Here is an 11696-nt window from a genome sequence, read left to right on the forward strand (position 1 = left end):
ACAAGCATGCACTACTCCCAGCTCCAAAGTGTTTTACAAATATCAACTCTGGCTTCATAGTGGACTTTTGCTAGAGTTGTCATCTCTAGTTTCAGATGAGGGAACGGGCACAGGAGTGAAGAGTGGCTTTGGTTCTGTCAGCCTGTTGGTATATCTGTATATTAGTCTGGGTTCTTGAGCTGAAAGATCTTTTGAGGGATCTGAGATGCACTACAGATAATAAACCAAGGACACACATGGAAGAGACAGGAATAGCTATAGGCAAACATTGTTTGGGAGCATAAAGATAATTGCCAGACCAACACTCAGATCCTGCTACTACCCTCTAAGACGACTGTCTCAGTACTATGAAGCTGTACCTGGGCCAGACTGGCCAGTGGTTTCTATTGTCTCTGGGCTTCGTCCTCTGTCCCACCAGGACCACAGTTCCCAACAGGAACTTGCCCTTCTATCCCTTTAGAGAAAAACAAGGTAGGGTTATTTGCCAAAGAACACTCCTGAACAGTCAAAAGTTGCCATGTAGATACTGAACATCTCTCATAAGATGCTGCCCAAAGAAGCCAACTGTAACCTCTGGGGAGAGCTGTGGGTGGAATAGACAAGATGAATGTGTGGCATGTGGATATAACTAAGTAATGGAGCCCTAGTGAGGAAGGGAGTGCTGATTAGTGACACCCAAACAGCTGTTCTCACTAAGTTTTCAGTGGCCAGGCAAAACATAAAGGAAAGGATACAACTCAGAAACATCTAGGTAAGAGTGAAATATGGGGTGTGGGTACCTTCCACCTCCCACGTTCATGGACCAGAGAGGCTCTCTACACCCTTCATATCATATAAGGGCTCTTATTCCATTACATAGGTAAGTCAATGACATTGCTTAAATCACTGGCTATTGGTGACTGACTTAATCTCTGACCCCGCTGCCCTACCTCCTGGGAGGTAGGAGCTGAAAGGCTTTTTTGTTTTTTTAGAGGTAGGTGAGAGGCTGTTGATACAATCTCATATGCTAACTTCAAATTCATTACGTAGTTAAGGATGATTTTGAGCTGTTCCTGCTGGGATTATGGCCATGCATCACCATGCTAGTTCTAAAGTTCCAGTTTTCTAATCACTAGGTTATTTCTTATAGCAATGAACTCTTATCCTGAAGCCACCTAGGGACTTACCAAAGGTCATCTCATTGCTATAAATTCAAGTATGGTTGACAGGGCTTTTTATGAAAAATGGGCTCCATTCACCCAGACACTAAGGAAAAGAAAAGAAAGGAATAAAATGTATACATTGGGCATGGTAGCATATACCCAGAATCCCAGAGTTTCAGCTCTATGCCAGGAAGAAAGATCAAGAATAGTATATCACAGCCAGGCGTGGTGGCGCACGCCTTTAATCCCAGCACTTGGGAGGCAGAGGCAGGCGGATTTCTGAGTTCGAGGCCAGCCTGGTCTACAAAGTGAGTTCCAGGACAGCCAGGGCTACACAGAGAAACCCTGTCTTGAAACAAACAAACAAACAAACAAACAAACAAGAATAGTATATCACATCATTGTTCATATTATTACATAATGTGATGTTCTCTGCTAGTTAATATCTTGACTCTGAATCAGGTGATTGTTGTTTTTTAAGTTTTATTTTGTGTGTATGTATAGAGGGGAATGTGTGGGCCATGGCACACAGGTGAAGGTCAGAGGACAATGTGTGGGAATCAATACTCTTATTCAACCATGTGGGTCCCAGGAATTGAACTGAGGCTATTGGTCTTGGTGTAGGTGAGTATATCTGCTTAACTATATCAGCTGACCATGGTGGGTTTGTTGTTGTTGTTGTTTTGTTTTGTTTGTTTTTGTTTTTGTGGGTGTTTTGTTTCTGTTTGTTTTTTAAAGAATCTCACATCAAGACTAGTCTTGATTTTATTATGTAGTAGAAAATGACCTTAAACTTCTTACCTGTGTAGTTAGGTTTTGTTGTTGTTGTTGTTGGTGGTGGTGTTTTGGAGGGGGGGTTGCTTTGTTTTATTTTTGATATGTATAGAGTATAGCCCTGGCTGTCCTGGAACTCTCTAAGGCATGCACCACTGTGATAAGCTAAAGTTTTACCTTTACCTTCCTAATACAGAGATTACCATGCCTGGGCTGGTTTTTTTTGTTTATTTTTGTTTTGTTTTTGAGAAAGGATCAAGTATAGCCCAGGCTGTCTTGGGATTCACCGCGTAGCTGAGGTTAATGTTGAATGTCAGATCCTTTTGCCTCCACCTCCCAAATGCCAAGGTTATAAGTGTGTGGCACCATGCCTGGCTTTCAGTTGATTCTTGTATATATTGTCAAATAAGTCCGCTATCATTTGCCTGCATATCTCTGTCCACTTTTCCAGCAGCATTTATTGCCTTTCCCATTGCCTGTTCTTGGCACTTTTGTCAAAAAAAGTATTTCCTTGTCTGTAAGGAAGAACATCCCTGTTCTACCAGCTGGTCAGTAAGTACTTTTATGCCAGTACTCTACTCTTTGATGTACCGTCCTATTTTGAGATAAGGTAGTGTAGTGCTTTTAACTTTGTATTTTTCCTCAGGGTTATTTGGCCACTCAGTCTTTTGTGGTTCCATATGAATTTTAAGATTGTTTTTGTCTATTTGTGTGAAGAATACCATTGGAATTCCCAAAAGGACTCCATCGGATGTATAATTCTTGAGAATTATATTTTCTTAAAAATAATGTAATTTTTTTCAGATATTGCTTGTTTTAAGATTTGTTAATTAGGTCCAAAACAAGTGTTTAGTTTGGTACTGAGGTGAGAATTTTCTGAGCTCTTTCAGTGGTAATTGTAATTATGAATGTGTCCTGTTTGACTGGTGAGGTCAGTACTGTGCAAGCACGGAGCTGCTACCTAGATGCCTGCCACGTGAGACAGGTAGAGCGCTTCACCCCTGTAGTACTCAGAAGGCTAAGGCAGGAACCTTATAGTCTCAAATTCAAGATCACTGTGGCTGAGAAAGTGAGTTTTAGTAAAGCCAGGGTATATCGATAGACCCTGTCTCAGGACTGGAGAAATAGTTCAGCGTTTAAGAGAACCTTCCAGGGGATCAGAATTCAATTCACTGAACCCATCCGTGTCAGGCAGCTCACAATCACCTGTGACTCCAGGTCCAGGGAAATCTCAGTGCCTCTGGCATCTGCATGTACACACACACACACACACACACACACACAGAGTTTTAAAAAATAGATCCAGGAGTTGTGGTGCATGCCTTTAACTCAGCACTTAGGAGGCAGATGCAGGCAGATCTATGTGAGTTTGAGGCCATCCTGGTCTACAAAGTGAGTTTCTTACTTTGCTGGGGGTTGCAGGGGCTTTTCCAAGACAGGGTTTCTCTGTGTAGCCCTGGCTGTTCTGGAACTCACTCTGTAGACCAAGCTGGCCTCGAACTCAGAAATCCACCTGCCTCTGCTTCTCAAGTACTGGGATTAAAAGCGTGCGCCACCACTGCCCAGCTCATTTTTAGTTTTTTGAGACAGAAACTTTATGTAGTTCTGGCTGACCTGATACTCATTATGTAGTCCATACTAGTCTTGATTTCCTGGCAGTCCTCCTAACTTGATCTCCTAAGGCTGGGAATACAGGTCTCAATCGCTATGCCAGGTTAAACTGCTTTAACTTCAAGAGGGGTAATGCACTCGTGAAAAGTTTATAGCTTTTTGTGATCTGATAAATCTTCACCATTTTTATTTGTATTTTTTGAGTCAAGGCCTCACTGAATAGCCCATACTTGCCTCAAACTTGGATCAGTGATCCTCCTGCCTCACAGAAGCGCTGACTGAAAACTGTTTACAAGGATACTTTTCAGCCCTGGGGATTGAACTTAATGCTCTGTGCTTGCTAGGCATGTGCTCTGTCACGGAACTATGTTAGGGTTCCAGTGTACCTTCATTCTTCTTATTTATTTTTCCCAGACTGGCATGGAACTGGAGATCCTCTTTCCTTAGCTTGTTAGGGAAGCAGAGATTACAAGAGTATGCTACCACACCCAGCCAAAATATGTATTTGAAAATCAAATCTGTCTTTCTTCTACCCTGGTAATAATCAAAATACTTTAATAATTATTTTAAAATTGTTTGCCCTCATATCATAAAAAGCTATGCTTGCAGGAGTTTAGAAATTTCAAATGGCTTCTCATGCTTCCTAGTGATAGCACTCAGGAATGTGGTGTTATCTTGTCCAGTCAAGGATAAAGAAGATATTCTTCAGGCATTTTGCCCAAGGATAGTTGGCGAGTAAGTGATATCTTTAACAAAATGTTCTTTCCAAAGCTACATTCTTCCCACCCCTGCCTTCTAAAGTGTGCATTAGAGCAAGTACGGTGTTTATAGAAAAAAATGTTTTCAACTTCTGCTAATAATATAATAAGCTTAAGCTTAGAAAAAAACTAGGAAAAAAGGAAGGAAGGAAGGAAGGAAGGAAGGAGGGAGGGAGGGAGGGAGGGAGGGAGGGAGGGAGGGAAGGAAGGAAGGAAGGAAGGAAGGAAGAAAGGAAGGAAGGAAGGAAGGAAGACAATGTATTCCTTTTATTTGAAGGATGAGCTATATTGGTAGGGAAACTTTCTAGAACTCAGTAAATTATTTTAGATTATCTCATTCATTAGCTTTACTGCTTTGCAGCCTGCTCTTATTTGCTTGATGCCACCCTGGTTTGTGAATGGCTCTCTCACAGGATAGCAAGACACGGGGAGTAGCAGTGGCTGCTTTATTAGTTAGTACTGCTGGCATTAGGTTGGAAAGTAGACACTTGGATGGAGCTGACTTTCCTAGCACTGCTTTCCCACATTGCAGCTATTCCTTGTATCTTTGTCTTAGCCCACAATACAGACAATGGATGTTATTATTCTGCTGCTGAAGAAGAAACTGGACTTCACTTATTTTTTTCATTGACTTCTTCCACATAATTCATATCACTTGTTCTGGGCATTTCTGGAGACTCCCATAATGAAACCAAACCCCTTTCCTCTCCCCCCCTCTGCTAGCCCAACCTTTTGTTTTGGGATGAAACCTTTGGTCAGTTGAATGCTGGGCATAAGCAATATCACTGAGCTACATCCCAGCCCCCGCCTCTCACTTTTTAAAAAGACAGGGTCTCTCTGTGTAGTCCTGGTTTTCCTGGAACTCACTTTGTAAACCAGGCTGGCCTTGACCACAGCAGTCTGCTTGCCTTTGTCTCCCTAATGCTAGGATTAAAGGTGTAAAGCTCACGCCATCATTCATCGCAAATTATTTCTTTCTTAAAATCCGATCATCTTCCGTTACATTGTGAGTTTGACATTTTTTGATACTTTGTCTCAAAAGAAAACCCCACCCAAGGATAAACAGCAAAACAACAAAAAGATAATATCTGGTATTGTGGCCTATGCCTCCTGTCCTCTCTAACTGTGAGGCATGTGCAGGAGAATCTCTTATTTGACAAGATTGGGTTGCATAGCGAGACTGTGTCTTAGTGAATAGCACAAAAAAAAACCATAAATATTATTTTGTGCATTTGGTGAGTGAAGAGAGTTTATAATAAAGATATCCCAGTGAAGTCACCATATAATGTGGGAGACAATAGTCCAACTAGACATCTTCTGCCACCAAATAAAGTCTGCAGTGCCAGGAATGCGTTACATCTTGTTAAGTCATTGGTCAAAGGGGGTCCCTAATCACAGGCTATTAGTTACCCTCCAAACTAACAGTAAGGCCCTACTGCGAAGGCACTACTTATGTCACTGAACAGACAGAACTAAAGCTGGGGCCCAACTAGCAGCTTCACCCCTTTGAAGGTGCTAGAAGGTACTTTGCACTGCCTGGAGAAGAAAAGCAATTATTAATACTAATATTAATTTTAAGAAATACAAACCCGGGGGACTTTTAGGATAGCATTGAAAATGTAAACGAGGAAAATACCTAATAAAAAATAAATTAGGGGGGGTGGGTATGGGGGACTTTTGGGATAGCATTGAAAATGTAAACGAGGAAAATACCTAATTAAAAATAAATAAATAAATAGATAAAGAAATAAATAAATAATAAATTAATTAAAAAGAAAAAAAGAATTACAAACCCTTTGACCTACAGCTGTGACCTGCCTGCAAAATATACCAGTGCAATAGTGAAGCAAATGTTATGGGAGTAATCACCACTCTTTGACAGGATTTAAGATCTGCTCCAGTGAATGGAGCCCATACCCAACACTGAGAGACTAGATAGGTCATGCGGGCCTAGGGGAAATGTACTATTATCCTGCTAGAGGGACATAGCAATACATGGCCCATAGAGACATATTGCTATACTCATACATCAGAGCATCACTTGACCCTCATCAGAGAAGCTTCTTGAAGTAGATGGTAGTTAACTAAAAGATCCATAACTAGACAATGTTTAGAGAGTGAGAGACTGTGGAGCACTTGGTCCTAAATGGTCCTTATCAAAACCCTGCCCTCAAATTTAGGGATCTCTGAGATAGGGGGAGCAGAAAGATTCTAAGAGCCAGAGGTGGTGGATGATTCCAAGGAAACAATGTCACCCAGACACAACAGGACTGGTACACATTTAAATTTACAGAGACTGCTACAGCACAACACAGACCTGCACAAAATCCCAGCACTGAAAAGGAGACACAAAGTCTCACCAGTAACCAAGAATGTATTTGCAATTGATGCCTGTTGGGAACAGGAAAGTCAGTTTTCACCAAGTGAGTATCCTTGGGGGTATCAACCACACTCCAGGGCATGCCCCATGCCCGAGAGGTTGGGCAACACAAAACAGCCTCAATGGCTTGGTTCCATTTTATTTTATTTTATTTTATTTCATTTCATTCCATTTTTTTTTTCTGTGTAGCACTGGCTTGCCTTCAACTCAAAGATTTGTCTTCATCTGATTCTTCTTCATCTGAGTGTTGAAAATAAAGGCAGATACCACCACATCCCAGCTTGGGCCTTATTTGTTTTCCACTTTTTCAAATCTCATTGGTTTAATATAACCTTTATTTTGGTGAAGTGCTGGGGGTAGAAAACAGGAAGTTGGGTAAGTAGGGAGGTAGGCAGAATCTATGAGGGGTTGGGGAAGAGAAAGAATATAACATATTGCATGTACATTTTTTAGATAAAAAAGATAGTCCAAATCAGGCATCAATACTCAGTTAAAAACATTAGTATTATCATCTAGTTACACGTACACATGTGTATGCCTGTATATGTGCACGTACCCAAAGTTTGGGACATCCCTTGGATGCTCAAGTTACAGTTGTAAGTTGCCTGATGTGGTTGCTGGGAGTTGAACTCAGGTCCTCTGTAAGAACAGTACATGTTTTTAACCACTGAACCTTCTCTCCAGCCCAAGACTCAGTTGGAATAAAACTGGCTTGTTGGCAATTAGCTAGATGACCACATTAGCATGGCAGCATATCATCATACCATCAAGTGGATACTTTTGTTGGATTTACTGAATTAAACAGATGACAGGGAAATGTATCCAGTGCATAAATTACTTGCAGCTAATTACACTTTATGCTCTCATCATAGGGGAAAGGGGAATACACAGCGTGTGCACTGAGTTCACAGCTGTTGCTTTCCAGGGAGCTTTTTGATGGAAGCACAGACAGTTTTAATTTATCGCCAGGCCGTGGTGGCACATACCTTTAATCCCAGCACTTGGGAGGCAAAGGCAGGTGGATTTCTGAGTTCGAGGCCAGCCTGGTCTACAGAGTGAATTCCAGGACAACCAGGGGAACAAAGAGAAACCCTGTCTCGAAAAACAAAAATCAACAAACAAAACAAAACAAAAATGTCTCAATATTGTGATCCTCTCTCAATTCCCCTCCTTCTTCACTTCATTCCTTCTTTTTCCTTCATCATTTTTTTTTTGTTCCACTTTTTTGTCAGGGCGTATCCCAGGCTGGCCTTAGATTTACCATGTAGTGGAGGAAGATAGATCCCAGGCTGGCCTCAGAAGCACTATGTACTGGAGAAAGTTGATGGATTTCATGCTTGCCTCCGATTCATTATGTAGTGGAGGAAGATAGTCTCAAACGTGTGATCCTTTTGCCTCCTCTTTTTGCCCACTTTATGTTTTTGCTGGGTTGAACTCAGGTGTGCTGGCTAGTTTTACGTCAACGTGACACAAGCTAGAGTCTTTCTCGGGAAAAGAGAACTTCAATTTAGAAAATACTGCCACCAGATTGGCCTGTGCAAAGGCCACGCCCATTGTGGGTGTGGTCCCTCTGGGTAGGTGGTTCTGGATCCTATAAGCAGGTTGAACAGTTGAACAGTCCCTGAGGAACAGGCTGGTTAGCAGCATCCCTCCATGACCACTGCTTCTGTTCTTGCCTTGAGTTCCTGCCCTGATTTCTCTCAGTTTGGAAATCAATCCTTTCCTCCCCATGTTTCTCTTGGTCCTGGTATGTAGCAAAGCAACAGAAACTCTAACCAACATTCCAAGGTCTCATGCTTTGTAGGAACTCTCTTGACCAACTGGTTCATGTGCCTGCTCTCTACCAACTAGTTCATATCCCTAATCACATTTCTTGATTTTTCCCATTTGGTGTTCTCCCTCCTCCCACTTCCCCTCCAACAGTTCTCAAAATCGAATTCAAAGAAAACTCTTGGTAGGTGAGAAGAACGTTTTGTTCTAGTTTTTGAGCAGGGTCTGTAGATAGCCCAGGCTGCCCTTGAACTTTTTACTGGCTTGGTAGCAAGTACCTTTACTGGCTGAGCCATCTTACTGGCTTTTTATTTTAAGACAAGATCTCACTCTGTAGACAGGGCTGGCCTGGAATTACGGTGTGGGAATTACAGTGTGAGTTGGTGGGGTTCTTTTTTTGTTTTGTTTTTGTTTTGTTTTTTGTTTTAAGTTAACATAAAAAAATTAACTCCAGAAAAATCAGTTCTATGTCTGGTTTGAAAGTACAAGCGGGGCTAGAGAGATGGCTCAGTGGTTAAGAGAACCGGCTGCTCTTCCAAAGGTCATGAGTTCAAATCCCAGCAAACACATGGTGGCTCACAACCATCTGTAATGAGATCTGACACCTCTTCGAGTGTATCTGAAGACAGCTACAGTGTACTTACATATAATAATAAACAAATCTTTTAAAAAAAAGAAAGTACATGGGGTTTTGTTTGTTTGTTTTTGTTTTGTGTGTTGCTGTAACTTAACACAGGGCTTTGTACATGCTAGAAAAGCATCCCACCATTGTGCCACAGCCCCAGAGTGGACACAATGTGAGATAAATGGCTTCATTGAGCTGTCCTAAGCTTAGAATGAGGCCGCTTTTCTTGAACAGCAGGTTGGTCTCTGAGCAAGGTCACTGTTGTTTTCAAACAGGACAGGACCGTTATCTTATTAGAAAGAGTTAGTAAAAACAAGCTCCAGGTCTAAAATGTGGATCCCAGTTTAGTATGGGTGGTTGTGTTGCGCCCTTTTTGATTCTTTGGACTCAGGACAATACCATCCTTCCTGAAGGCTAGGCTGTTGCTAGCCCCAGGAAGAACAGACAGACTGCAGTTATTCCAGGGCTCTATAATATTAAGACACTGCCTGATTTCCTGTAACCTCTCCCACCCCCTCAGCCTGAAACCAGGGGTGGAGCTTGCCGCTCAATCGTTCTGCCACGCCCACAGCTGGAACCTGCCGCTTTGCTGTTCCGGAGCCATACACGTGGTCACCCTGCTACTGGACTCCAGGATTATTTGGCGGGAATCGGCCCCCACTCCCTGCTTCATAACTGAGTGTCGGAAATAAAAAATTGAGCTTTGATCAGAATGACTGTCTTAGCTACATCTTCCTCTCGCGCCGCCTAGCCCCTCTTCTCTTCCAGGTTTCCAAGATGCCTTTCCAGACTAGAACCCAGACATGTGAGCCGCTGGTCAGACACAACAATTTCCTACATAAAATGCCCCTCTCACCCCACCATCATAACAGCTACTCCTAATAATGTGTTTACATAAACAGTTTCTCTCTGTCTTGCCCACTGTGGCTGTAGCATGTTGTATCTAATACATGCTACTTTTGTCTTTTTCTGTCTTAATGAGTTCTTTTGCAGCCTGTACATCATGGGCCTACGCCCCTCCTCTTTCTTCGGCTTTCTGAGACAGGCTGACCTTGAACTTAAGATTCTCATGCTTCTGCCAAAGGTGCAAGGTGTATGCTACCATGCCCAGCTAGACATATAACTATCTCTACCTATCTATCTATCTATCTATCTATCTATCTATCTATCTATCATCTATCTATCATCTATCTATCTATCTATCTATCTATCTATCTATCTATCATCTATCTCTATGAGACAGAGTCTCCCCTATGCTAAGCTGGTCTCAAACTTATTATGCAGTTTCGAATGATTTATTTCTGATGCTCCTGTTACAGGCTTCTTACTACATGAAGTGTTATACTAGGCAGGCCCTCTATCAATTTAGCTACATGGCAGCCCTACTTTTATTTTTTTGAAAATATTCAGTTGTGATCCTGGGATCGAACCTGTGACCTTGGACACACTTTGAAAGCTCTCTACCACCTGAACTATTTCATAGCTCTGTTTTCCTTTTTTGAGATAGGCCCTCATTCTGTAGCTCAGGCTGGCCTGAAACTTGTGACACTCTACATACCTCCCAGCATAGCCACCCATGTACTGAGCTTACAGGTTTGAGCCATCATGCCTGGCATTCCCAGCCATTTTATTTTTTATTTATTTTTATTTTTTAGATTTGAGATGAGTCTTGCTAAGTTCTCCAGATTTGCTTTGGACTGTTCCATGATCCTCAGTAGCCTTGAACTTTCAAAATTCCTGCCTTCCTTATATTTTTTGTTTTGTGAGTCAAGGCCTCACTGTGTAGCCCTGGCTGTCATGGAACTCACTATGTAAATAAATTAGGCAGTTCTGGAATGCCCAGAGATCTGCCTGTATCTGACTCCAGAATGCTGGCAGTAAAGATGTATGCTACCATGTCAGGCCATTTACATTTTGAGGCAGTGTTTCATATAGCCTGTTTCATATAGGCTCAGATTCTCTATACAACTGAGAACAACCTTGAATTCCTGATCCTAGCTCTACCCTTAGCTCTAGTGTACAGCTTTAAACAGTCAATAGTTATATATTCATACTATTAAAAGTATCGCCAAAAAATTCACAAAGCAATTCATACTTTTAAAGCATTAGTAGATGCCAGCATTAGAGATAAAGAAATGATCCAATTTCCAGAGCTCGGTGACATCCTCAAAATAGTAGGTGACACAGGAGAGACTTCCTTCTCAAATGTTTCACGCTCTGCCTCCTCCCCTCGCAGTTCGCATTTTCCAGCAGTGTCTTCCACACCATCTGGCCAGATGTGGCCTGCTGCCTGATTCTGATTTTCCTTTCTGGCTTTGGCCTCTTTCTTTGCAGGCATAGAAGAAACATTGAATGATGATGCTCTTAACAGAGACATCTTGCTGCTCTGAGTTCTCATGGTTACAAGAGCACAAATTCAACTGCAGTGTACCCCAAATTTCATAGAAACACATTTTCAGATTGCTTCGTATTGTGTGTATTGGTATTCCAGGAAGAACGTAATAACAATGGATGGATGCATTTCTGAGAAGGGAGAAACAGTAAAAGCTGAATGGCTGGCAGTCCATGTTGGAATCTCCGTAGATTACGTGTTTGTCTTTACTCATTTTATAGATCTCATTTTCGAATAGAAATGG

The sequence above is a fragment of the Mus musculus genome, chromosome X (assembly GCF_000001635.26).
Source record: "Mus musculus strain C57BL/6J chromosome X, GRCm38.p6 C57BL/6J".
Taxonomy (NCBI): Eukaryota; Metazoa; Chordata; class Mammalia; order Rodentia; family Muridae; genus Mus; species Mus musculus.